At 35.9% G+C, this 25,560-nt stretch overlaps 1 protein-coding gene and 1 pseudogene across 3 annotated transcripts in view; one reads left to right on the top strand and one right to left on the bottom strand.

The window, feature by feature from the left end:
* The window catches only part of Stag1 (stromal antigen 1), a 366,592-nt gene that overhangs the window by 61,199 nt on the left and 279,833 nt on the right, over positions 1 to 25,560 (top strand). The window contains exon 1 of one of the 3 annotated variants that reach the window (XM_010625516.3): positions 12,587 to 12,634. The exons of the other annotated variants lie outside the window; for them this stretch is intronic. The gene's annotated coding sequence lies outside the window, so the exon portion shown is untranslated. Of the gene's footprint in view, positions 1 to 12,586; positions 12,635 to 25,560 lie in introns of those variants that run through there. 3 annotated transcript variants of the gene reach the window in all.
* Positions 4,933 to 5,667, bottom strand: LOC104863239 (annotated as a pseudogene).

The raw sequence follows: 25,560 nt of genomic DNA, 5'->3' as shown, positions 1-25,560 counted from the left end.
TGTTTTTTTTTTTTTTTTTTTTTTTTTGGTATCAGGGATCGAATTGAGGACCTTGTGCTTGTGAGGCAGACAGCAGAACCATTCAACCAAATCCCTGGCCCATGTTTTTGTTTTTTAATGAAAAAAAATATTTTTTGAGACAGATTTTTGCTAAGTCACTCAGGCTTGATCATTCAGGCAGTTGTCTGAATTGATTTCAGGGTGGCTGTAGAACTGAGGTCCAATTTCTTTGCTAGCTGGTTGGCATGGGGTAATGAGTCTTGTTTAATTCCTTAGAGGTTACTTCTTTAGCTTATGATCCTCTTCATTTCAGAACTGGCAATAAAGGGTGGAATTCCTCTCAAGCTTTAGATGTCTCTGCCTTTTCTGCATCCTTTGATTCTTCTGCTTTCTTCTTTCAAGAGCTAGTGTGATTGCATTGAGCATACTTGTGTTGCCTATGATAATTTTCCTATTTTGAAGTTCATTACCTTTTTACTGTGTTTTGTAAGACACACAAGAATAACAGCAGCAGGCAAAAATCACAGGGGCCCAAATACTTCCACCTGTTGGAGATTCATATCCAACTATAAAACAAATTTACCTTATTCTGTGTTCCCTAAAGATCTCACCCTAATATGTTCTAAGTTTTATGTAAATTTTGTTAACTCAGAAGCCCTAAATCACTCATCTAAGTCATAAATATGGTGACACCCTGTGAAGTTCTGAAACTAAGTGGTGTTGGGACAGTTATGTAATTCTGGGTCAAAAAGGGAGAAGAGCGTCGGGGATTTAGCTCAGTGTTTCTAGTGCCTGCTTCACAAGCACAAGGAACTGAGTTTGAGATTGATTGCTGGTGCCCCCTCCAAAAATGGGGGGAAGAAAGTAGGAAAAAGGAGTTGTAAATTCCAAGCAGTTTCAAACCAGCTGGGGAAGTTTCACTACATTTCAAAGCTTGGGAATAATCTTTTTTGGTTTGTACCTTCCCTCTTTGGATTTGTGATCTGCCGCCTCTCTGATTACTCTTACTGATTTATGTTTTTAAATTTTATTTTATTAGTATATGTTTGCAGTGCATGCAGTTTACAGTCATCTTGGGGCATGATTATATGTACATACTGTAGCTTGTTTATTTATTTTAAATTCCCTTTCCTTTCCCTCCTCTCCCTCCTCCAGTTCTTCTATCTCAATTTTCATTCTTGTTGGTATTATTAATCTTAGCTCATGTGACATATAATATTTACATTCATTGAAGTTATTAGGTTCCTGCATGTGGCATGTCTTTACTTCCTGTCTACCCCCTTGCCCTTTCCTTTGGTCCTATTGCAAGAGATCCATCATTCCCTTTTCTCCTTCTGTAAATCCTTTATTATACTGTTTGTACTTTGCCTCATTCAAATGAGAGATACCATGTGGCATTTAAGGTTCTGTGTCTGGTTTATTTTACTCAACATTGTATTTTCCAGGTTCATCTATTTTCCTACACATGTCTCACATTTGTCATTCTTTATAGCCAGGTAGTATTCCATTATAAATAGATACCACATTTTTTTTTTTAATCCAGTTGTCTGTTGATGGGCATAAAGCACAGATGGCAAAACTTTTAGAGCTTTGGTGAAACAAACAGCTCACTGTGTCACATACGCAATATTCACCAACATTGGTATGCATGTATTGCTGTAGTATGATGTCTTAAGCTGTTTAGGGAAGATACCTAGGAGGAGGACAGCTGGATTGTAGAGAATTTCTAATTTCAGTTCTCTGCGAAATCTCCATACTGATTTCCATAATGGTTGTACAAGTTTACATTCCTACCAACAATGTAGGAGGGTTTTTTTTCACACAGCCATGCCAGTATTTATTATTATTTATTATCATTTGATTTTTGGGGGGGTACTGAGTATCAAATTCAGTTCTTTGTGCTTGCAAGGCAGGTGGTGGAACCACTGAGCTAAATGCCCTGCCCATTATTTGATTTCTTAATGATTATCATTCTTTCTAGAGTAAGATGGAGAATCTTATGGTTGTTTTAATTTACATTTCTTTAATGTCCAGAGATGTTGGACATTTTTTCATGTATTTATTGACTATTTCTATTCCTTCCTCTGTGAAGTATCTTTTCATTTCTCTTGCCCTTTGATTGGGTCTTTAACTTTAGGTGATTTAATTTTTTGAGTTCTTTATATATCCTAGGTATTAGTTCTCTGTCTCAAGAGTAGTTGGCAAAATGTTTTTCCTATTCTGTTGGTTGTCTCTTTACTATTGATTGATTCTTTTGCTGTACAGAAGCTTTTTAGTCTTCTGATAGAATCCATGTTGTTGATTATTGGAGTTACTTCTTGTGCAAATGGGATGGTTGGTTTGTTTTTTTCATCTTTTGTTTTTCTCAGGTTTGTCGATTCTTGGTTATTTATCCATATTTTTGAAGAAAGATTAAACTACTCAGTTTAGTAACTGAACTGAAGTTCTCTGCTGCAAATTTGTTTTATCCACAGTTCTTTCCCTTGGTTGGCACTGGATAAACAGCTGTTGCTCTTTTTATATTAACCACAAGTATATGCAATGCACATAGATATATACTATATTTGTGATACCAAAATTTTGTGAGAGTGTTAGAAAAAAAACATCTGAAAGAGCTTCTTTGGGGGTTGGTGAAGGTTGAGAAGTAGTGCTTTAAGGTATATGGGTGACTATGAGCCTGTCTGGTAAGTACCCACAATTGTCAAAATAATTATGCTTTTTCTTACCTTTATCTTATTATGCTTTACTGTTTCAAGTGTTCTGCTTTACTTTTAGGCCTCGATACCCACTCTTGGTAGCCTTCCGTACAGTACAGTTTATTGCTGTACATAAACTTTTTAGTCAAACAGGTTTCTAACTTGAAAAAATTATGCATCATAATATAATAAAATACATTTTACACTGCTACTCAGTACACACATGAATTTTTAAGTATATCAATTTGGGAAGGTTCTGTGAAATAGTACACACCTAACTTCAGTTTGTAGTTTTTATTGTATACCTCCCAGATGTTAACATTCATTCATTCATTCATTTATTCATTATTTGCGACAGTGTCTCACCATGCATGACCTTGAACTTACTGTGTAGTTTAACCTCCTGAGTGTTGGGATTGCAGATAGGCGCCACTAGGCCTCACAAGTATTTCAGATACATACTTTCAGGAGTAGTATCTTGACTTGATCCTCAGTCCAATAGCCATTTTTAATCTCTTCATGTAGGGAGAGAAGGAAAGGCCTAACTGACCAAGCCATTTGGAATGCAGTTCTTATTTACTGATACATGTTGTTGATATTGTATCCCTACCTGCTGCTCTCTGTGTTTTAGGATTGGAACCTTTCTTTGACTCTTTTCAGTAGACTTGAACTAATACCTTGTCTGTAGTTTCCTTTACTTACTTTTTCTAAGTCTGATCTCATTTGTTTTAAATTTTTAGGCATCCAAGTTTTTGATCTGATGATGGACCAGTCACCCATATGTTTCTTTCTTTTTTTTTGGTACCGGGGATCAAACTTGTGTCCTTGCACTTGCAAGGCAGGCGGCAGAACCACTGAGCTAAATCCCTGTCCCCACCCATATGTTTTTGATTTGATTTATTTTCTAAGTTTGTTTTAACACAAAATAGCTTTCTGTCATTACCTAAAAACTGTAAGTGAAAGAAAAGGCACAACAGGTGCCCTGTTGAAAGCATGATAGTTTATCAATCTTGAATTGTTAAATTGTAGTGTTTTCCAATTTTTCCAAAAGTTTAAAGTTTTTATGAATACTGATAATTTTATGCATATTTATAATTTTTATGTATGACAAATCTACTTAACCTGTAAAATCTTTAATTCCCCTTGTCCTTGGTGTTAATTGGTTTCATCTTGTTTAAGAGTGAGGAGATGAAACCAATCTCTCGTCAAGCTGTCCTCAGTGTTTGAATCTCAGTTTTGTCAGTTTGCTGCATACTCTTGGGCACATTACCAAATTTTTCTGTAACTGCCTTCAGATTCTTTTTGCTTTTCTTTTCTTTTTTTCTTTTGGGTACCAGGGATCGAACTTGGGACCTTTTACTTGTGAGGCAGGCAGTGGAATTACTGAGCTAAATCCCTGGCCCACTGTCTTCTTATTCTAAAGTATGAATAGTAGTATCTACTTCTTAGGGTTTTTTTTTTTTTTTAAAGATAATTAAGTGTTAGAGCATATAAAGAAATATCTCAAGGAAGTGTCTGACAAATAACCTTAAATAACTACTATATGTCAATGGCAGCACCATAACCATATTTCTCCATACGTATTTGTCTATTTGTATAAAAGAGTGAAATCTCAGCTATTTTATCTTGTGATTTTTTTTTTTTTAATGCAGCTTTCATGTGTAAACCAGTTGCTCTCTTTTTAAAATGTTAAATCAGGCTGGGCATGGTGGCACATGCCTCTAATCCTAGCACTCTGGAGGCTGAGGCAGGAGAATCGCTGTGAGTTCAAGACCAGCCTGGGCTACATAGTGAGTTCCAGGTCAGTCTCAACTACATAGTGAGACCCTGTCTCAAAAAAACAAACAAACAAAAAAACCAACCGAACAAAAAAAGTTAAATCAGAAAATTATTGAAATCCATTTATACAATGTTTTACACACCCAAAAAAAAGTCCTAAACATTCAAGCAATCAACTGTGTTCTTAAAATTCATAAGAAAAGGATTTCTCTGCTTTCCCCCAAAACATATTTGTTTATATTCCTCAAAACAAGTCACACCACCTTCATAAAAATAGTTCCTTTGGGATCCCAGAACCTCTTCACAAAGGGAAGAGAGATAAGCATAGAACCTTCTCCAAAATGAAATGCCTCACAACAGAGATGTAGTGCAAGAGATGGATGAAATGGCATTCTTCATCATTGTGTGAATACCATCAGGCAGGTGTTCTCAGACCTCAGGGAAGAGTCTGAGGGTCCTAAGTGTGAAGTGTGGCCAGCTGGGACTGCATCGCCTCCAGGGCCTCTTCCTCTTCTTCATCCTCAGATGTGGCCATTGCTCCTGGAAGTTCAGGATCAGGAAGGGCATCGGTCTCACTACTGGGCGCTTTGCTTAAGGCTCCTGCTGTAATTTCAAAGAGGATTTTGTCAGTTTCCATTTCAGCTGCTTCTTCCATTTCTTCTTGATCGTCCATGGGTTCAGAATTGTCCTCTAACATCTCTTCTATGATCCCAGCCTTCGTCATCTCTTTTGACAGCTCCCACATAGTGGCCTGGATTTTTGAGATCTTCACAAGATGCTGCATGGCCTTCATCACTTCTGTGCTCTTCTGCAGGGACCTGACCACTTGCAGGGCTGCAAGCTGTTTCTTCATCACCATGAGCACGAAGTTCATTTGTCCTTTGGATGCATACAGCTTGCTCACAGCCTTCCTCGACCAGATCATCTCCTTGGCTAGAACCACACAGACATCCTTCTGGCCCTTCCTGGCAGCATCTTTCATGGACTGTTTCACTATCTCTTCTTCCCTTTGGATATCTCATATTTGTCTGTCAACAGCTCTCCTTTCTTTTCTTAGCTTCAGTGACCATTAATTGACCAGCTCTTTGAGCGGCTTCTCCTGGGTTTTTCCAAACAGCCCCTTGCTGACCTGAACTTGTCTTATCCCTTCTAGCTTTCTGTTCCATGTCAGTTGCTCTTTTTGAGTATACATTCAATCTAATTTTATTTTTATTTTAAATTTGTGTTTTGCTGTGTTGGGATTATTATATTGGGAACTTGGCAGAGCAAAGACTGAGTCAACCTAAGGAAAGAAAGGATGTAAAATGATTAGAGAAATGTTAATTTGTTAGGATGAAGTGTAGATTGCAAACCGTATTTGCATGCTGACGTGAGCTTTGTGGATAGTAGTTAAAAATGAAGAATAGAGTCAGATTGGGTTAATAACATTGGTTTCACAATTTACTGTGTGGTTTTTGGTAAATTAACTTTTCTGAACCACAGTTTCACTATCTAAAATGGGGTTGACAACAGTACATGAATTAATATGTGTAAATTGCTTTTAAGTGCTTAAGAGATTATTGTTAGAGACTTTAATAGTGGACTTTTATTTTGACCATGTTCTAAATTTATGTGAGAATATCAGGCACACACAATTGAAATAAAGGGGTAAGATTTTGGCAGAGTGGGGTAGCTTATGTCTGTAACCCCAACTACTTGGGAAGTTGAGGCAGGAGGATGACAAGTTTGAAGCTAGCCTAGAAAATTTAGAGGGACTCAAAATGAAAAAGCAGGGTGGGCCAGGGATTTAGCTCAGTGATGCAAGTGCCTGCCTGGGAAGCTCAAAGTCCTGAGTTTGATCCTGGTACCAAAAAAACCAGAGTGTAGCTCAGCAATAGAGCATTTGCCTAGCATGTGTGAGGTCCTGGGTTTAACCTTCAGTGTCTCCTCCCCTTTTTCCTCAGAAGAAGTTTTTATATTGAAAGGAAAAGCATACTATATTTCCTATTATCTAGAACAGATCTATCAGGACAGATGACTTTTCTGGGAAACCAATGAATACTTCATTAATACAGTAAAACTTAAACATTGGTCTTAAGATTGTAATATGTTGGGGGCTATATTTAGGCATTGATATGGTGCATTGTTGCTAAACAGTTTTTCTGCGTATGTATTAATAGTAACACCCAGTTTTAAATTCTTTCTTTGCACTTTTTGAAAATTTTGTCAGAATATATACAAAACAGACTTTTAAGACATTAAAATCTCTAGTCTTAGCTATGCAAGTGAACCTTAACCTGAATCTCAGATCTTTTTTTTCCAGCATTAATTGAGTTTATTGGCACATTTTAGGGATACAGTACAGTTACATTCATTACTGGGATCTTGTACCTCTACATGACAGGTCTTGGTTCTCATTTTTTCCCCTTGTCCCTGCCCTCCCTTCACCCCCTCCTCCCCTCCTCATCTACAGACACTTTATTTCCATCTTTTCATTATCTCACATTTTTTTCTTTTCCCTTATTACCCTTCCCCTACCCATCCCACCTTCCCTACACCTTTAGCCCCTTTCTTCCCATTTCACAATGTCAGTAATCTTATTAGGATCTTATGTATTATTATAGTTTATTCACACCAGAGAAACTATTTGGTATTTACACATGTGTGACTTATTTATTTTACTTAGGAGTATATCTTCAATATGTATTCATTTTCCTATGAATGAATCTATTTTCTCGTTCTTTATGGCTGAGTAATACTCCAGTTTATAGAAAAACCACATCTTCTTTATCCAGTTTCCAACTGATGGGCAAATGGGCTGTTTCCAAGTTTTAGCTATTACAAACTGTGCTGCTATAAACATGGGTGTGCATATATCACTGTGATATGATTCTTTTAGTTCTTTTGGAAAGATACCCAATAGAGGGATGGCTGGGTCAAATGGAACCTCCAGTCCAAGCTCTTTGAGGTATCTCCATATTGATTTCCATAGTGGTTGCACCAGTCTGCACTCCCATCAACAATGGAGAAGGGTTCCTTTCTCCCCACAACCCCACCAACATTTGTTATTGTGTGATTTCTTGATAGCACCCATTCTTTGTGGGGTGAGGTGGAATCTCACTCTTGTTTTCATCTGCATCTCTCGAATGACCATGAATCATACCACAGTGATATGTGTGCACCCATATTCATAGCAGTATAATTCATGATAGCTGAAACTTAGAAGCAGCCCAGTTGCCCATCAGTGGAAGACTGGATAAAGAAAATGTTTATTTTTAATAAAATGGAGTACTCCTCAGCCATAAAGAATGAGAAACTAGAGACATTTATAGCTAACTGGATGCACATTGAGGCGATACTCAAGTGAAATAAATAGGACACATGAAAATACTGAATAGTTTAGTGTGAGAAACAAAGTGTAAATAAGGACTTAAATGTATACTAGATAATGTGAAATAAGAAAAGGTACAAAGGGGAACAGGAAGTGAGAGGGGTAGGGGAAAACAAAAAAATATCTCTAGTCTTACACAAAATATTTTTCCAGTGTTTGACTATTAAAGTATTATTAGTTATTTCAATGTTTTATTGAATTATGCTATTTATAGCATTTTTTTCTGGTTAAAAACATTGAGTAATACATAATTCAAACATTTTTGTTCATTCTGTTTATTCACTTGAACTAGTTGGTTGACTATAGTTTTAGAAATTGAATCTTCAAGACTGCTAAACTTTACTGTTTTCTCTTTTTTGGTACCGGGATTGAACTTGGGACATTGCGCTTGCAAGGCAGGTGGTGGAACCGCTGAACTAAATCCCCAGCCCTAGTGTTTTCTCATTTGATGGTGGACATTAAATGAAATTATTTTGCAGATATGTATTTTTTTTAAAGTTTATTACTGTTGCAGAACTGAATACTGCTCAGAGAATGACTTCAGCAGTAAAGCCTGACAAGCTGTGCATAAAATAATCATTTTCTTGAAAATAGCCAAATGTTTTTGGTACATATTTTCACACCTTTTCACTTGTCTATGAAGTATACATGCACACACTGTTACACATTTTGGTAAACATCTTGTGTAGCATATCAAGGCCTTTTCATTATTATAGTTATAAGACATTGTACAGCACTAGTATATGCCAGCATATATTTATACATTACACTATCAATGATGGCAAACCTTTCAGAGATTTCAATGATGCAACCTGCTGTGGCATGTGTGCTATAGGTTCACCACCATTGCAGTGTTCCTTGCTAAATGTAGTCCTATTCTTTTTTACTGTATCAAGTTTTGTGGATTAATAAACAAGGTATGCAACTTTGTTATTAATTACAGATTTTATTTGAAATCTATAAATCACAATAGCATTTTGGGTCATGAGTATCAAACACCCTTTTTATCAGGAAATAGTTGCTCTCTTAAAGTAGTTCAGTTTTTCTGTTTCATTTTAGTAATGTGCTGTGTTGAGCTTTGGTTGTTAATTGATAGATGTGGTATCCTCTCTGTGAGAGCTTTTAAAATGCATAACACGTATTTCAGAAAGCAGCTGTTGCTATGGCAACTCTCAGGTCACTTGCAGCTCAGCTTACATGATTGGCTGTTAATGGAGTCTAATATGCTTGAGAAGAGAATTGAGCAAATGAAAGAGGGTTTATGAAGGAATCTTCTCAAACCTCTTGAAGTTTAACAGAAAAGCATATGAAAATTTAACACTTATATTACATGACACAATTTGCTGGAAGTAGTTTTATGAATAATGAAAGTGAGGCAGACCAATTTTTACAAAAATAATTTTTCAGAACCCTCTTAAGAATGTTGGAGTCTTGTGTTTTCTCTCAATTTACAGTTGTTTAAAGCTTTTCACAGCTGTCAGTTACATTCTGTGGTGAAGTATATATGTACCTCAGAGGAATTAATTGGGTCAAGGCATGAGAAGGTTGTTAATTGTGCTGGGTCAAAGGAATACTAAAACCAGGAACAGTGTCTAAATTTGCTTTTGTTACATGAATCAAATTACAATCACCTCTCACTTGGATTCTTTTAATAGCTCCATGAATAATTGCCTCTTTGGGGTATCTGGATGATGTAAGGGGAGTTAGTGTTATGTACATTGGATTTTGAGGCTTATAAAGTCAGTCATAATTAAGATCTACCATTATAAAAATCAAAAGGGGCATGCAAAATGGCACAGTAATATATCTTGTTAATTGGCAGTTTTCATTAATACCCACTATCTTTTTAAACTAGTTTTACATTGAGGGCTTGTTCTACTGATTCTGACAGTTAAATAACAGCAAATATAATTAAAGTATAATTATGGATTTTATAATTCAGTTGAAACTAAATTAATGATTTCAGAAGTGATTTCAGTTTGTAAAACCGGTTTAAGCTGATTAGTTCAGCAAATAGTATTAAGACCTATAGCTTATATAAATACGTATCTTCTGTTTCTATTTTTCTTATAGCTTAAAAATTATTATGATGGTAATGTTGAAACTGATACACTTAAGTTACAGGGGGCTGGTATATATAATTATATTTGATGGTTTGATTTAGCTAGCAAAAATAATGAGCGATAAAAAAATTACCCTCATGCACTATATCAAAAATCACTTTTGAGCCAGGTTTATTTTTCTAATCTGAGCACTAGCAAGACTGAGACAGAGGATCAAGAGTTCAATTTCTGGGGCTGGGGATTTATCTCAGTGGTTCTGCCTCCTGCTTTGCAAGCATAAGGCCCTGAGTTCAATCCCTGGTACAAAAAAAAAAAAAAAAAAAGTTTAGTATCTATTAAAGTAACACTCAGGAATATTAAAGAAAAGTGTTTCATGATAGATCTACATAGAAAGTGAGCTTCCCATCACCTTTTTGAGAAATACCTCAAGAAATGGAAGTACTAAAATTTGTGGATCTTTTAAATCAATATGCTCTTTGAGGGAGGAAATACTTATGTGTATATATTTTTTGCTTTGTTTTTGAGATAAGGTCTCTCTATGTAGTTCAGGCCACCGTTGAACTTACTGTGGCTGGCTTCAGTTTTGCAGTCCTCCTGCCTCAGCTTCCTAAGCACTGCAGTTATAGATGTGTACAGCTGCCTGGGTTGAAATATATTTTTAATCGTTTTAGTTTTAAGTTACAATGTCTAGGTAACATGGTGACCACAGTCCTAGTGACTATTGTCCTTGGCTGCTTGTGTCAGTTCTGATCAACTATATTCTATTGTCGATAAAAATTACTGATAATAGTTCCTTTTTTATATTTAATACCAAGAAATATAAGGAAAAGTACAGTAAATTAATATATAGATACATAACCATAGAGAGCTACTATTAACATTTAGTGCATTTCATTTTTCTTTTTCTTTTCTTCTGTGCAGATCAGGCTGATCTTGAACTCACTACGTAGCCCAGGCTGTCTTTGAACTTGCATTGATCCTCCTGCTTCAGCCTCCTGAGTGCTGGGTTTCAGTGATTATATAGTGGTATATAAAATGTAGAGGAAATGGGTAGAAAATATATAAAATGTGGAGGGTGTGGTGGTGTATGTGTGTAAATCTCACTTCCATGGCTGGCTGATGCAGAAGGATTACAAGTTTAAGGTTGGCCTGAGCAACTTAGTGAGAGTCTGTCTTGGAAAAATAACAAAGGGGAGGGAACTGGGGATATAATATACATAGCTCAGTGGTACAGAACTTGCCCAGTAGGTACAAGTTACTGGATTCAGCTCCTAGAATCACAGTAAGAAAAAATGTGTGGAAGAAGTCATCCTTTATATATGTCTGTATATTAGCACTTTCTATATATTATAAACATTTCAGGTTTAGGTGTTTTTGAATATTCTTTTCAGTGGTACATAAATATATTTCACTGATAATTTTATACAATTTTAGAGCATTAAGTTGTTTCCTTTTTTTGTGCCCCCTATATAGTTCAGAGTGGGTGACTTTTTAAGTGCACAAATGATAACCCCAACAAATATGGTGATTGTTTAAAGAATTAATTACAATAAAAGACACAGTGCCATTAATCTTCTGGAAAACTCTTCCCCCTTCTTGTGGACACACTTATCCTATCAGTCCTGATATTTCTGAAGTAGTTCTGGAAGTCCTCATTCATATTGTTATAAGATGCGATTAAAAAATACAATGGAGGCTAAGAGTTGTTGTGCACACCTATAATCTCAGTATTGAGGCTAAAGGAGGAGGATCGCCCAGAGTTGGAGGCCAGTCTGACCTACATAGCAAGGCCTTGTCTAAAAACAAAACAAAACAAAACAACACTACAGTGAAGGACACTACCCATTGCCATTCAGTAGAAAAGCGGGCTCATAAAATACATCAGTCAGTCATATGTCTAAATACCGCATTGTTTCTCTGGTGTGAGAGACTGAAAGTGGAAATAAGGACCAAAATGTATAATAGCTATTGGGAAGTGAGGAGAAAATGTTCAAATGAGCAGGGGAAGGAGAAAGGAAAGAAGGGACAAGAAAAAAGAGAGCGAACAGAAGGAAAAAAATGGAAACAAAGCTTTTGTAAGTAAGGAGGGGAAGAAGAGTAGAGGGGAAGGGAATGGGAAAAAAAAAGAAGAAGCAAGCAAGGTATATCATGTACAGGTACAAATTCCTTATGATGAATGTTATCGTTATATATTTCTAAAATGTACCAGTAAATGTTATTTCAAAAACAAACCCTAAAACATTAGGGTGTCCTCAGCCATCTTATTTGCTGAATCTGGTTCCATGCAACTTCTGCTTCTTCCTTAAAGTCAGAACCACCAAATAAAGTAAATGTTTTGAATTGATTGAGGACACTTGAGTCTGCCAAGACAGCACAACTAAAGACACTTATGAAAGCAGACTTCCAGAACTGCTACAGAAAGTGGCAAGAATGATGGCATAAGTGTACTTGAAGCGAGAGGGAGTGTTGGGCGGGGGGTTAATGGTTGTGTGTCTTTTATTATAATAAATATATATATTTTTATTACACCTTATATATTTGCCTATTTCTCACTTTTGCTTTATAGAATCAGACCAACAGTAATTCTTTACTATCTTGAAATATTCACTACTACTTTTTTTTAAAGACTAATTTTGCAACTGAATGCAAAAGATTCTTCTCTTCATGAGTGCAAAGCCAATGAACACCTGGAAGATGAAAGAATGGAGGAAGATTTATTACCTTCAGTGAGTAAGAAGAGCTTTTATTTCCAAAGCAGTGTTATTTTCTTTTTTTAAATTAAATTTATTGGTACAATCTAGGTATACAATACAGTTACATTCATCATTGGTATCTTGTACCTTTACATAATAGGTCTTAATTCTCATTTTTTTCCCCTTGTCCCTGCCCTCCCTTCACCCCCTCCTCCCCTCTCCATTTACAAACACTTTATTTCCATTTTTACAGTTTCTCATATTTTTTTCCTCTCCCTTATAACCTTTCCCCCACCCTTCCCACTTTCCTTACACCTTTAGCCCTTTACTTCTTATTTCACATTACTAATTATCTCATTAGAATCCTGTGTACTATTACAGTTTTCCACACCTGAGAAACTATTCGGTATTTCAGTTAAAGAAATCTTTGTATGAACATTAAAAATAGGGAATCCTAAAATAAAACTAAAAAGGAAAGTAAAAGAGAAAAGGCAATGATGTAAGATTAAAATAATCCTTAATTCTGGAAATGAAAATGGTCCCTTAACATATTTAAATTGCTTCTTGCTCTTGTAGTCTTATTCTTTTTTTCATTATTTAGAGAATACTTTTTAGTTTCTGTAATCAAACCCACTTAGATTTGACCTTACATATTTAGTACAATGCGTTAACCCCTGTACAAATGGAAAAAAAAAATGAAAATAAAAAAATTAACATTTCTAGACCAATATGGCTGTCCATTTCTGTACAATGCCAATTCAACACAGTAAATTGGGAGAACTTTTTCCAAAGTTGACAGCACCGTTAAAGTTTCCCAAAATTCAATTTATATATGTATAATATATGTATATATATATATATTAATATTTATATAAAAAGACTAATAATAGCAGTATGTTATGCATCGATAGCAGCAACAGCTTTTCCAGGTTCTGCAGTCATCTGAACAAAATTATAGACATTCAGCACATTCCATTAAACAAAACAAAACAAAACAAAACAAAAACAAAAGAATAATATCCAGAAAACAGCTAAGTTCTATTGCTGTTGTAGTACCTGGCACCATTTTTTTTTTAAATTAGCATCTTAATCATCCTCTGGAAAGAGAACCTTCTAGAGTAACATCTTTTACTATAGCTCTGATGAAACATGGTCACTACTATGCATCATAAAGCAGGTACAAGATATTTTACATTCATAGAGGTATGATACAGTGCTATCCTACATCAATAATACTAGAATCAGTTTTGGTTTGAAATTTACTTTGTCTGCAAATAAGATTGCTACCCCTGTTTTTTTCTGGGCTCCTGTCACATGGAGAATTGTTTTCTATCTTTTCACTTTCAGTCTATGGGCTTCTTTTTGCACTAGGTGTGTTTTTTGTATACAACATACTGTTGGATTTTGCTTCTTATTCCATTTGGCCAGTCTCTTTCTCTTGATTGGTGAGTTGAGGCTATTGACATTGCTGGTTATAACTGATAGGTACTGACTTATTATTGACATGTTATTGGCCTTTTGTTGACTCTTTTTACTTTTTCACCTTCTCCTTTTAGTTTCTTGCCTTGCCTATTTCATTTGCTCTGTTGGGCCTCATGGTGTTGTTGCCTTCATTGTCTTTTTCTAGGATCTTGTTTAGAACTGCTTGTAGTGCTGCATTGGTATTCATGTAGTTTCTCAGGTGTTCTTTGTTGTGGAAGTGTCTTATTTCCCCATCCATTTTGAAAGAGAGTTTTGCAGGATACATCAGTCTAGGTTGGAGGTTGTTCTCTTTTAGTACTTGAATTATCTTATTCCAGGCCCTCCTTGCCCCAAGGGTTTGTGTTGAAAAGTCTGCTTTGATTCTGATGGGCTTTCCTTTGCATGTGATTTGTTTCTTTTCTCTTACTGCTTGTAGTATTTTGTTCTTCTGTTGGGTTTCTGGCATCTTGATTATTATATATCTAGGTGTACATTTTTTTGATTGTGGCTAGTTGGGGTTCTATTTGCCTTAGTTATCTGAATGTCAAATTCTTCCCCTCTGTTTGGGAAGTTTTCTGTCATTAATTCTGCGAAGAGCTTTTTTCAGTCATTTATTTGTATTTTCTCCTGTTACTTCATGGATTCCTATCAGTCTCATGTTATTCTTCTTTGCATCATCTAGGAATTGTTGGATCGATTTCTCATGATCTCTTACTGTTTTTAAGAGACCTCTCTTTTCATGGTCACTGACTGCAATCTTATCTTCTATATCTGAGAGCCTATCTTTGCATTCTTTTATTCTGTTGGGTACACTTTCAATAGAGTGTTTAATCTCCTGGATATCTGTTTGAATCTGTTTCATGGATTCCATTTCTTTCCTATGTTGGGCATTTATTTTTTCCATTTCTTTCTTATGCCGGGCCTTCATGGCTTCTATCAACCATATTGGTCTAGAAATGTTAATTTATTTTATTTTATTTATTTTTTTTCCATGTGTACAGGGGTAACACATTGTACTAAATATGTAAGGTCATATCTACGTGGGTTTGATTACAGAAACTAATAAAGTATTCTCTAAATAATGAAAAAAGAATAAGATAAGACTATAAGAGCGAGAAGCAATTTAAATATGTTCAGGGACCATTTCCATCTCCAGAATTAAGGATTATTTTGATGTTACATCATTGCCTTTTCTCTTTTACTTTTCTTATTAGTTTTATTTTAGGATTCCCTATTTTTAATGTTCATGCAGAGATTTCTTTAACTGAAATACCGAATAGTTTCTTTGGTGTGAAAAACTATAATAGTACACAGGATCCTAATGAGACAATTAATAATGTGAAATAGGAAGTAAAGGGCTAAAGGTGTAAGGAAAGTGGGAAGGGTGGGGGAAAGGTAATAAGGGAGAGGAAAAAAATATGAGAAACTGTAAAAATGGAAATAAAGTGTTTGTAAATGGGGAGGGGAGGGCAGGGACAAGGGGAAAAATGAGAATCAAGACCTATTATGTAAAGGTACAAGATCCCAATGATGAATGTAACTGTATTGTATACCTAGATTGTACCAATAACCTCAATTAGAAAAAAAAAAATCAAGCCAAACTTTGACACTGACCACCTGTGGTAGTCACTAGTCTGTTACCCTTAAATCATTTGAATTAAATTGAAATCAAGAAGCAGTCCAGAGCATGTCTGCAGTGAACAAAATTTCAATATAGTATATCTACCATTTAATGGCTCAGGCAGAGTGAGGACGCAATACCCCTGGTCTCAGTTAGCTGATGGCTGAACCCCTTGACGCTGACTGACCTCGGGCTGCATGGCCCAAATTGAGTTTCCCAACCTTCTGAATGGTTGAACTCCACACGGGTCTATTACAGGTTTCCCACGCCCTTTCTTTAAAAAGAAATGTTCAAAGTTGGGAACTCAGAAAAATACCCTTGATAACCACCTCTGCCTCTGCAGAGTGGGTCCAAAGATTGGCACAGTCAGGAGGTCTGAGAGCACTGCTGGTGGTTTAAGGGGAGTTATGGGGGTTCAGGCGTGCCAGTGCAGCTACCTTCGCAGCGCTGGAGCGATGGCTGCTGGACTGGGAGAAGGCATGGCTCTCCTTCCTATGGTGGATGGGGCCCAGACTCAAGCAGTGTTATTTTCAAGGAAGGGAAGCGTGAAGATGTATATATTTTGGTGACCAAACGTGCTAAAACTCTTAGCACTCAAATTTCTTTGCTGACAATGTGCTGCCCAGCATATACTGAACAATCATGAGCCTCTGCGCTAATACTTAAGAGAAAAAGGAGATTAAAAAGAACTGTACTCTTCTTCTGATGGGTCAGTGACCCATCATTCCCAAAAAAAGTGAAAGCATACAGATATCCTTATTTAAGCCTGAAGAGCCTTTTGTGAGACCTAAACAAAAGCCCATGACAGTTTGTAACTTTAGTGCACAGCTTTGATACAGTAAAGATATTCCTGAAAGATCAGCAGAAACCAGGCACTCTGGAGGAACAATTTTTGAAATATAAAGATCTGCTGTCCCAGATGCTTTTGCTCACATGGTATCCCCTTACAAAACACCCAATTTCTCACCCTGACTGTGCAGTTACTGTCTTGGAAACTTGCTCACTGTTCCTTCGTGACAGTGTACCCTGATCTAAATAAACTCTTGACATTTTATATTCCTTAACTGTTGGCAGATTACTGTCATTGCTGATTCTCCATGTGCTATCTCGCAAGTGCTATAGGAAAGCTCTTTAGGATTGGGCACATTCCTGAGCATGCTCAGTTTAAGTTTTTCAGCATCCTAAGTTGAAGGTCATATTTTAAGAAGGAAGCGTGACACATAATTTTTGGGCATATACTGTGAACATGTCACAGTACATGTTCATGAGGTTAAGGTGGTGGACATGATCACTTTTGTGCATACTCAGTCCAGACTACTAATGATCGGAGACACAGAAGTTTCTAGGCATGTCCAGCTAAATATCATAACAAGTTAAGTTTACTCTGGGTACCTAAAAGAATGAGTGACATGGTGATTTTTGACTGGTACTTCTTAAGGTTTTCCAAAAAGTTTTGTCTTTTGAAAGGATACTTTGAGAGTTTATTAATGTAGGAGTTTGCCCTACAAGTACTTGCCTCACTTAGCAGCTAACGGTTTCAATGGAGAATTGGGTCTAGATTTTTTTTTTTTTTTAAAGTAGAAGGAATGAGAAAGGAGGTGGTAGTAGTGAATACAAATTGCTCTTCTAGTAAAGAAAACTGAGTGTGTGGTGCCATAGGAAGAGACATTTGAATTGTTTGTAGGCTTGGGGAAAGAGTTAGTGGAGAATAAAATATTGATAGGGAGGAATGGACAAGAACAAGAAGGAGAGTTTGGACTTACAGAATGACAAGGAATAAAAAGTGTCGGTTAGGAAATGGTTAGGTAATTACTGTGTAAGTATACTATGGAAATGACTTGAGGAAGGGACAGGTAGGTAGGTATGCAATGGTAGGAGTCAGTACTGGGCTGCATGGATGGGAGGTATGCAGTGGTAGGAATAAGGACTAGGCTGCATGTAAAAATCAAGGAGCAGATATAATTCATGTAGATATGAGAGAGCTGTGAATGTTTGATGAATGAGTCAGATTGGTTGAACTGTAACGTTGAAAGTTTGTGTGAGTAGGTTTTATTGAATTCTAAAGGTCCAGGAGCCTTGAGACTTGAAGTCAAATGTCTCATATGAAATGACATATGGAGGCCATTGATGCAGGTGGTAAAGTACTTACCAAGACCAGAACGAGGAGAATGTTTATTAGATACACGCTGCAAGGAAATTGTAGGCTAGTTCCCAGAGAGGGTTGCGCTGGGTTTGAGTGGAGGCTGGTTAATTAGATATCAATGTTTCAGTCAACCATGAAATCATGTCCTAATCTTGTATCCCCTTGCAAACAGCTGACCACCTATAACTTTAAAGATAAGTGGGAAGCCAGATGTGGTATTGCACATCTGTAATCCCAACAGGAGGACTGTTATGGTTCAGCCAGCCTGGACTACATAGTGAGTTCAAGGCCAGGCTGAACTGCACAGTGAGACCCCATCTCAAAACAAAATGAAACAATAGTGAGGGAATGGACCCCATAAGGTAAATATTACCCAGGATAGTAGGATATATGGTCAGGTAGAAATCTGACCAAGATACAAAAACATTCATTGAATATGAGAAACAGTGGTTGGTTGGTCAGGAGATCAGTATATTACACTGATGAGAAAGATTAGAGAGTAGTATATATATGGATTGAGAGAGATAATTGGGAGAGATATAGTTAAGTAAGATAATTTGAGTGTGAGATAATATTTCTCAGCCATGTACTCCTAGCTGGGCTGTTTTTATGCTGAGATGTTTAATGTCTTGACCTTACCTATGAAGCCAGGAAAGCTCCAAATATTCATGTATAATTACTGGTTAAGACAGTTTTATAAATAAGTGCTGTGACCAGCATAGATAATAAATACCATAGCATTTGGGGGTGTTGTTTTTTTGATACAGGGTCTCACTATGTAGTTCAGACTGCTCTGGAACTCACTGTGTAGCCCAGGCTGGTCTCAAAGTTATAGCAATCCTCCTGCTTCAGCCTCCCGAGTGCTGGGATTACAGGCAGGCACCACCACACCTGTCCCCATAGGATGCTTTTGAAGAAAAGATGAATTACTTCTGTGAACATAACACTTTTAAAATGTTAAGAGACTTAGAAATAAGGAAGAAGGGGGAAAGTGATGTGGTGTATGTGAAATAGAGGAGGAAAATGGTATGAACAAAAGCAGTTGAGATCTATGGGCAGTGAAACCATTTTACTTATACAAGGGATGATCAAAATATATGAATGTTTAAATGGTGTTTATTATGATAAAAGACACATTGCCATTAATCCCTGTTATAATTCTCTATTGTTGCAGAATTCCAAGAGACAGGGAGACCAAATGGGAATCAGGAGTATTTATTTAAGATGGGTGCACTGGCTTACAGAACTCTGTCCAAAATGTCTGAGCATCGAACAAAGACAGGTTCCAGGTTTTATACATTTTGTCGAAGACGGTGGTTTTTCTAGTATGTAGTGTGTGACTTTACTGGAATATGACAAGGGCAGACAGTTTTGTAACTTTGCCTCGGAAGAAGAGAGTGTCTTATAAATCATATGAGAACAGAGTGTCATAAACTTTGCTTACAGGACATAGTTGTTTGTCTATACCAGAACAAAGAGTTACGGCTACAGGGGTGAGGGAGTTGATGGGGGTGGGTGCCCAAGCTTGAGAAAGACTTGTTTTTCTTTAAGTCCTGCTTCAGTACTATAGTTTTGCATTTTACTAATGCCTTGCATTTGCATTTCTTATTGTAGATATGAGTTTGGCATCGGGACACACTAGATAAATAAAGAGTAGGAACCTGATCAGAGGCATCCCTGAAGTATCTTTAGTTAAGATGATTGCCCTAGACAGGTGGCAGCATGGTGCTGCATTGAGCAGTGATGAAGCTATGATGGTTTGGAGACTTTCATACTAACATGGCGCCTAACTTTCTGTCCTGTTCCCAGTTTTACAGTTCATGATTCAACCTTCCATTAGGGGAATATTACGTTTTTAAACCTTCTGTAAAATTTTTCTTCTAAAATTTTCTCCTAATTATGGAGCATAGTATTTGTTGAACAATAAATATACAGCTGTATAATAATCACCACATAATGTTGTTTCATTGTATCTTTCAGAACTCAAAATTTTTATCAGAAAACATAATATAAATAAGGTATTCAAATTAAATTATCCAAATTTGAAATAGCATAATAAACTTGTATCTAACTTTGATATGAAGATAAAACCATTCTTTTAAGAATCACACAATTGCAATAGATGTGGTGCTGCACACCTATAACTTAGTTACTTGGAGGCCAAGGCAGGAGAGTAAAGTTTGAGGCCAGACTAGACAATTTGGTAAGACCTTGTCTCAAAATAAAATTAAAATAGAATAAAAGTGGGAGATGTACCTCAGCACTGGAGTGCTTGCCTCACAGGCTCAAGGCCTTGGGTCCAGTTCCCATTGTCATAAGTTTGGGGTTGGGAGGAAGGGGATTTACATACTTTCAAAGTTAGTAGGACCAAGAAGCCAAGAAGTTATAAAGTATCTACACTTTTGCTGTATTGCCATATCATTTAAATAAACAAATACTTTATGTTCATTGTCAATAATAGTCATTCTGCTTTAACATCCTACTTTGGCTATGTATACTGTATTTCCCTCAAGCTTTAGCTTAAATGTAGCCTCCTTAAAAAGTACAAGACCATCCTTTTAAAGCACTTTTATTGTCTCGTGGCATTTCTCACGATCTGAAATTATTATGTTTATTTTTTTGTTAGTCTATGAACTAGAAGTAGATTCTTAAAGGATTTCACTATTTACAATTCTGTTTTTAGTGCTTGCTTAGAAAATTGCCTGGCATGTGTGTTTGCACACACCATATATATTATTCAATAAATGTTTCTTAAAAGTGTTGACATGTAATTTCTAGAGACTGCTTTTATAGAATGGGGGAGTGCTGTAGGCTGATTTATGTCTCCCAAAAAGATATGTTGAAGTCTTAACCCCTATATCTATGACTACAACCTTATTTGGAGATAGGATGTTTGTAGATACACTAAAGTCATTGTGAGGTCAGACTCAATTAGTGTGACTCCTAAGTCCGTATGACTGGTGTCTTTATAGAGAAAACAGACACAACTAAGAAAATACAGTGTGAAGACAGACACATAAAGAAGATGGCTGGGTGAGGTGAAGTTGAAGTCAGAGATCAGTAGTTAACGCTGTAAGCAAACCAAGGAATACCTAGGGCTCCCAGAAGCAGGAAGAGTTTCAGAAGGAGCATGGCTCTATCAACACCTTAATTTTGGATTTCTAGCTTCCAGAGCTGTGTGATAATAAATTTCTGTTCTTTAAAGCCACCCAGTTTGTGGTACTTGACAAACCCTAGGAAACGAATACAGGGAAGCGGTGTGGAGATATAAAGTATGCAAAGGATGTAAACAGTGATGGTGAGCCTTTTTGAGCTTTCAGTGATACAGACAGCCTTCTGTGACACACTTGCTCTAGGTTTGCCACCAATAGTATAAGATGTAAAGGAAGTTATTCCCATTGTTGTAGCTGCTGGCCTCCAGCTTTTAACATTATTTGGTTAGTAATTTATGAGGTTGAATATTATGGGTGTTTTGAGACATGTAAAAATACTGTTGGTTTTATCAGTTGGTTTTTTTTTTTTGTTTTTTTCCAATAAGGACTTACTGAAATTTTACTTGCTGCTCAGTATATACCCATGATACTTTATGGAATATGCACATAGTTCTGTTTAAGTGCAGTTTGATTATAATGAATAGAGTGGTTGTAGTGTTGACTTGCAAGAGATAAAAACCATGTTGGGCAGGTTTGTGTGGGTGAAATTTACATAGCACTGAGGCCTAGATTTTGTAAATGAATTATTATTACTATTATTTTTGGTACTGGGGATCAAACTTGGGTCCTTGCACTTGCAAGGCAGCGTTGGAACCACTGAGCTAAATACCCAGCCCTATAAATGAATTTGTAAAAGAAATGTTTTGAATTTTGAGGGAAAAGTTAGAAAACCATTTGATAAAGTACTTCATCTATGTTTTCCTTCATGTTCTTGGATCTTTTATTGAGTTGTATTTTAGTGTATAGTGTGGGAATTAGTTTAGATTTTTTCCCGATACAGTGTAAGTCTTTAATAAAGCTTCAAAAATAAAAATAGTACAGTTCCCCTTTACCCCTCACCTGCCTTCCCCCATGCCAGTATCTTTTGTAACCACGGTACCGTTACAAAATTCTGAATATTAGCTGATATACTTTTCACTAATATGTACATCTTATTTCACATTTCAGTTACTAGTACCTTTTTTGTGGTCCAGAATCTAGTGTATAAGCCCATGTTGCGTTTAGTTGTCATGTCTCTCTCCTAATCTGGAAGAATTCCTCAGCCTAAACCTTAATGACCTTGATTTTTTTAAAATTGAATTTATTGGTACATTCTAGGTAGACAGTGTAGTTACATTCATTACTGGGATCTTGTACCTTTACATGACAGGTCTTGGTTCTCATTTTGACCTTGATATTTTTTAAGGATTCTGGTCAGTTATTTTTTGAGATGTTCTTAGTTTGACTTTATCTGATTACACTTGTAATTTAATTCAGCTTACGCACTTTTGGCAAGAATATCATAGAAGTGAAATTGTGCCCTTCTTTATCATATTAGTTTGTCCTTGTTGATATGTTTCATTATTGTTAGTGTTAATTGTGATCACTTGTCTAAGGAAAAATCAGCTGGCTGTAACATTACTATTTTCCCCTTTAAATTGATTAGTTTTTTGTGTGTATGGGGGGGAAATATTTTGCTACTATGCATTAAGTTTCTTAGCCTTTTCCTACCAGTTTTGTATCCACTCATAGTTCTTGCCTGAAAAAATTAGTGTGTTGACTATCCAATGATGATTTTTCTGTTTGTCATTCATTCTAAATTTTGTTCTATTACAAAGCTCTACAGAGCTTTTTCTTCTCTCTTTTAGTCATTCATTTGTGTCTATATAGACTCAATCTCTTGTTTCGCAGGTTAGAGTCCTTTATAATTCAAGTTTTTCTAATCTACATTCAAAATGAGAAATTTTCAGATTTAGATAAAATGTTACTTGATGTTAGAAGAATAGTTTAGTGAAGTGAAACAACTCACCGGATTTAAAGGAACAGTACAAAATCAGATACTTTAACTTTTCAATAACTGATACTTGTTCCGAATTGTTATTTATTAAAGAACTAAACAAGTCCAAAAATTTTGAAATGCTTTTATCCAGCTTTAGTCCCCTGCCTTTGCTTTGAGGATTGAACCCAGGGCTTTCACAATGGAGCTACACCCCTAACTCTTACTTTTTAAGATGGGGTCTTGCTAAATCACTAAATTGCATAGGCTGGGTTTGAACTTGGGATCTTCCTGCCTCAGACTCTGAACAATGGGATTGTTAGTATGCCTCATCATACCCAGCTAGTCTCCTTATTTTAAGGCCAACTAATTCAGCAGGCAAATAGCCAATTTCATCTAGAGCCCAATTCCCTTTGCTCTGTAAGGCAGTGCATCCATAAGTTCTAGAAATTAGAATTCAGACATCTTAGTTGGGTGCGGAGGAATGGTTTTCTGCTTGTTATGGACGGCCATTTTGCAGAATGGTAAGAAAGAGCCCAGGCTTTGGAATCAGGCAGATCTGAATGTTGGCTCTATTATCAGTGTTAGGATTTATGATCCAAAAGAATTTGATCTTTCACACCTTCATCAAATTAAATGGGAATAGTACATTTACTTCCCCTAAGAAACTCATAGTCTACCTGACAAAGACTGTTTTTTATCAGTGAATTATAAGTTCCTTTAGAGCAGTAACCATAGTTTAATATTTTTTTTGGATACTATCATTGTCATTATTCTACAACTTAGTAGGTTTTAAATACTGGTGTACTTATATGAGATTGAGGCCAGGAAAGGATGATCTTGGCTTTTAATGAGTTCTGTTTTCTTTCCTTTGCCTGTGAGAGCAAGTATATAGAAAAGTATTTTGGAATGCCTCGTGGAGACTACATATTCATCCCTAGTCCAGAGACTACAAATGTGCATGTTGCATTGAGAGAGGCTTATTATGTTGTTCTTATCCGAAAAAGAATAATTAGTACAGTATAGAACCAGTTTTGCAAATTAATATTGTACAGAGTTAATTGAAGGTGAAAGTAGTGTTATGTCGAAAGGGAGTTGATTAGGCTTTTAAGCTTGAGCCATAAATGAAAGGACAAAATCTAGTAATTTTTATTTATTGGAAGTTAAATTTTCATCATGTGATTTTGTTAAATTTTATAATTTTTTTTCTTAGGGTAGTGGTAAGGTGGTGATTGTTTATGTATTTTAGAAATAACTTCTATATGAAAAATCATGGGCTATACTGATAAGGTTTTGGTAAAAGGTTTTTGCTTTTTAAGAATAGTTTTGCTTGTAAGTTTAAATTTTTCAAGATCCCTTTAACAGTAGATGTTTATTTGCGTTAGATAACAGAAACATTTGGAATATTTTTATGGTTCTCTTTGTACCTTCACTACACTGATTTAACGAATTTTACATTTATGATTTTTCATTTTCTTTTAGTACAGGAGACATTTTTCTTGAGACCTGTGTGTCTGTTATACATATGTGTGGGGTGTGTGTGTGTGTGTGTGTGTGTGTGTGAGAATTACTAGGAAGAGATTGGAACTTTTCTTGGTTGACTGCTACTTCAATTTTCATATTACAGAGAACTTTAGTCATTTATGCTATAGTGAACAATTTTTTCTTAACCTTAATTTGCTGTCATAAATTTTAATGAAAATAGTAAATGGAATGTATTGCTTCTATATAGATAGAATACCACTTATATAAAGTCTTGAAAAGCAGTTTCATAATACAGTTGTCATTGTAGTCATTGATATGCTAAGCAAATTTTTTGGTACACCACCACCACTTGCCCATGTGTGTGTGTGTATGTGTGTGTGTATTGATAAGTGGTTAAGATGGCTCAAGTGAAATTTTGGGAATGGTAAAGAAGGCTTGAATTAATGACATTGTACTTTATTTGTCCTTGTTATATTAATGTTTACCTTGAGAGCTATATCTTCTGACTCCTACCAAATTTGCTCCACTATCAGTGCCTTTACAAAAATAATACCTTTGTTAAAATACAACCTACCTTGATGTGCCATTACTACCTAAACTCCATAGATTACATGAGGTTTCATTCTTGGTGACATATACTTTATAAGTTTTGACAAATATATCCATCATTACTAGATCATTTAGAATAGCTCCACTATCCTTAAAGTCCTCTGCATTGTGCCTATTACCCTTTACAAGCTCCTTCTGAGTCCCTGGCAAGCCTAGTCTTTTGTTTCCATAGTTTTACAGAATTCCTTTAAATGGAATCATAGAGTGTGCATCCATTTCATATTGGCTTTCATTTAATAATGTATTTAAGGTTCTTCCATGTCTTTATGATTGGATCATTCATTTCTTTTTAGTGCTAAACTATTTCATTATTTGGATATATTAAAATTCAGTCACCAACTGAAGGTCATCTTGCTTGCTGAAGTTTTGACAATTAGAAATAAAGCTACTACAAATATCTATATGTAGGTTTTTGTGTGGATTTAAGTTTTCAACTTTTAAGCAAATACCTAGGAGAATAATTGGTGCATTGTTTGGTAAAAGTATATTTATTTTGTAAAAAGCTGCCAAATTTTCTACTACAGTGGCTATATCATTTTGCATTTTTATCAGTAATGAGTGAGAATTCCAGTTGCTTCCTATTGTTTGGGAGTGGGAGTGGGAGTGTTTTTGATTTTGGGATTATAATAAAGGATATAGTAGTAATGTAATTTACAATTTTGTAGTGACATA

The sequence above is a fragment of the Fukomys damarensis genome, unplaced genomic scaffold (genome assembly GCF_012274545.1).
Source record: "Fukomys damarensis isolate Sample0158 unplaced genomic scaffold, DMR_v1.0_HiC HiC_scaffold_37, whole genome shotgun sequence".
Taxonomy (NCBI): Eukaryota; Metazoa; Chordata; class Mammalia; order Rodentia; family Bathyergidae; genus Fukomys; species Fukomys damarensis.
The sequence above is the reverse complement of the archived record's forward strand: the minus strand, read 5'-3'. Positions and strand labels throughout refer to the sequence as shown.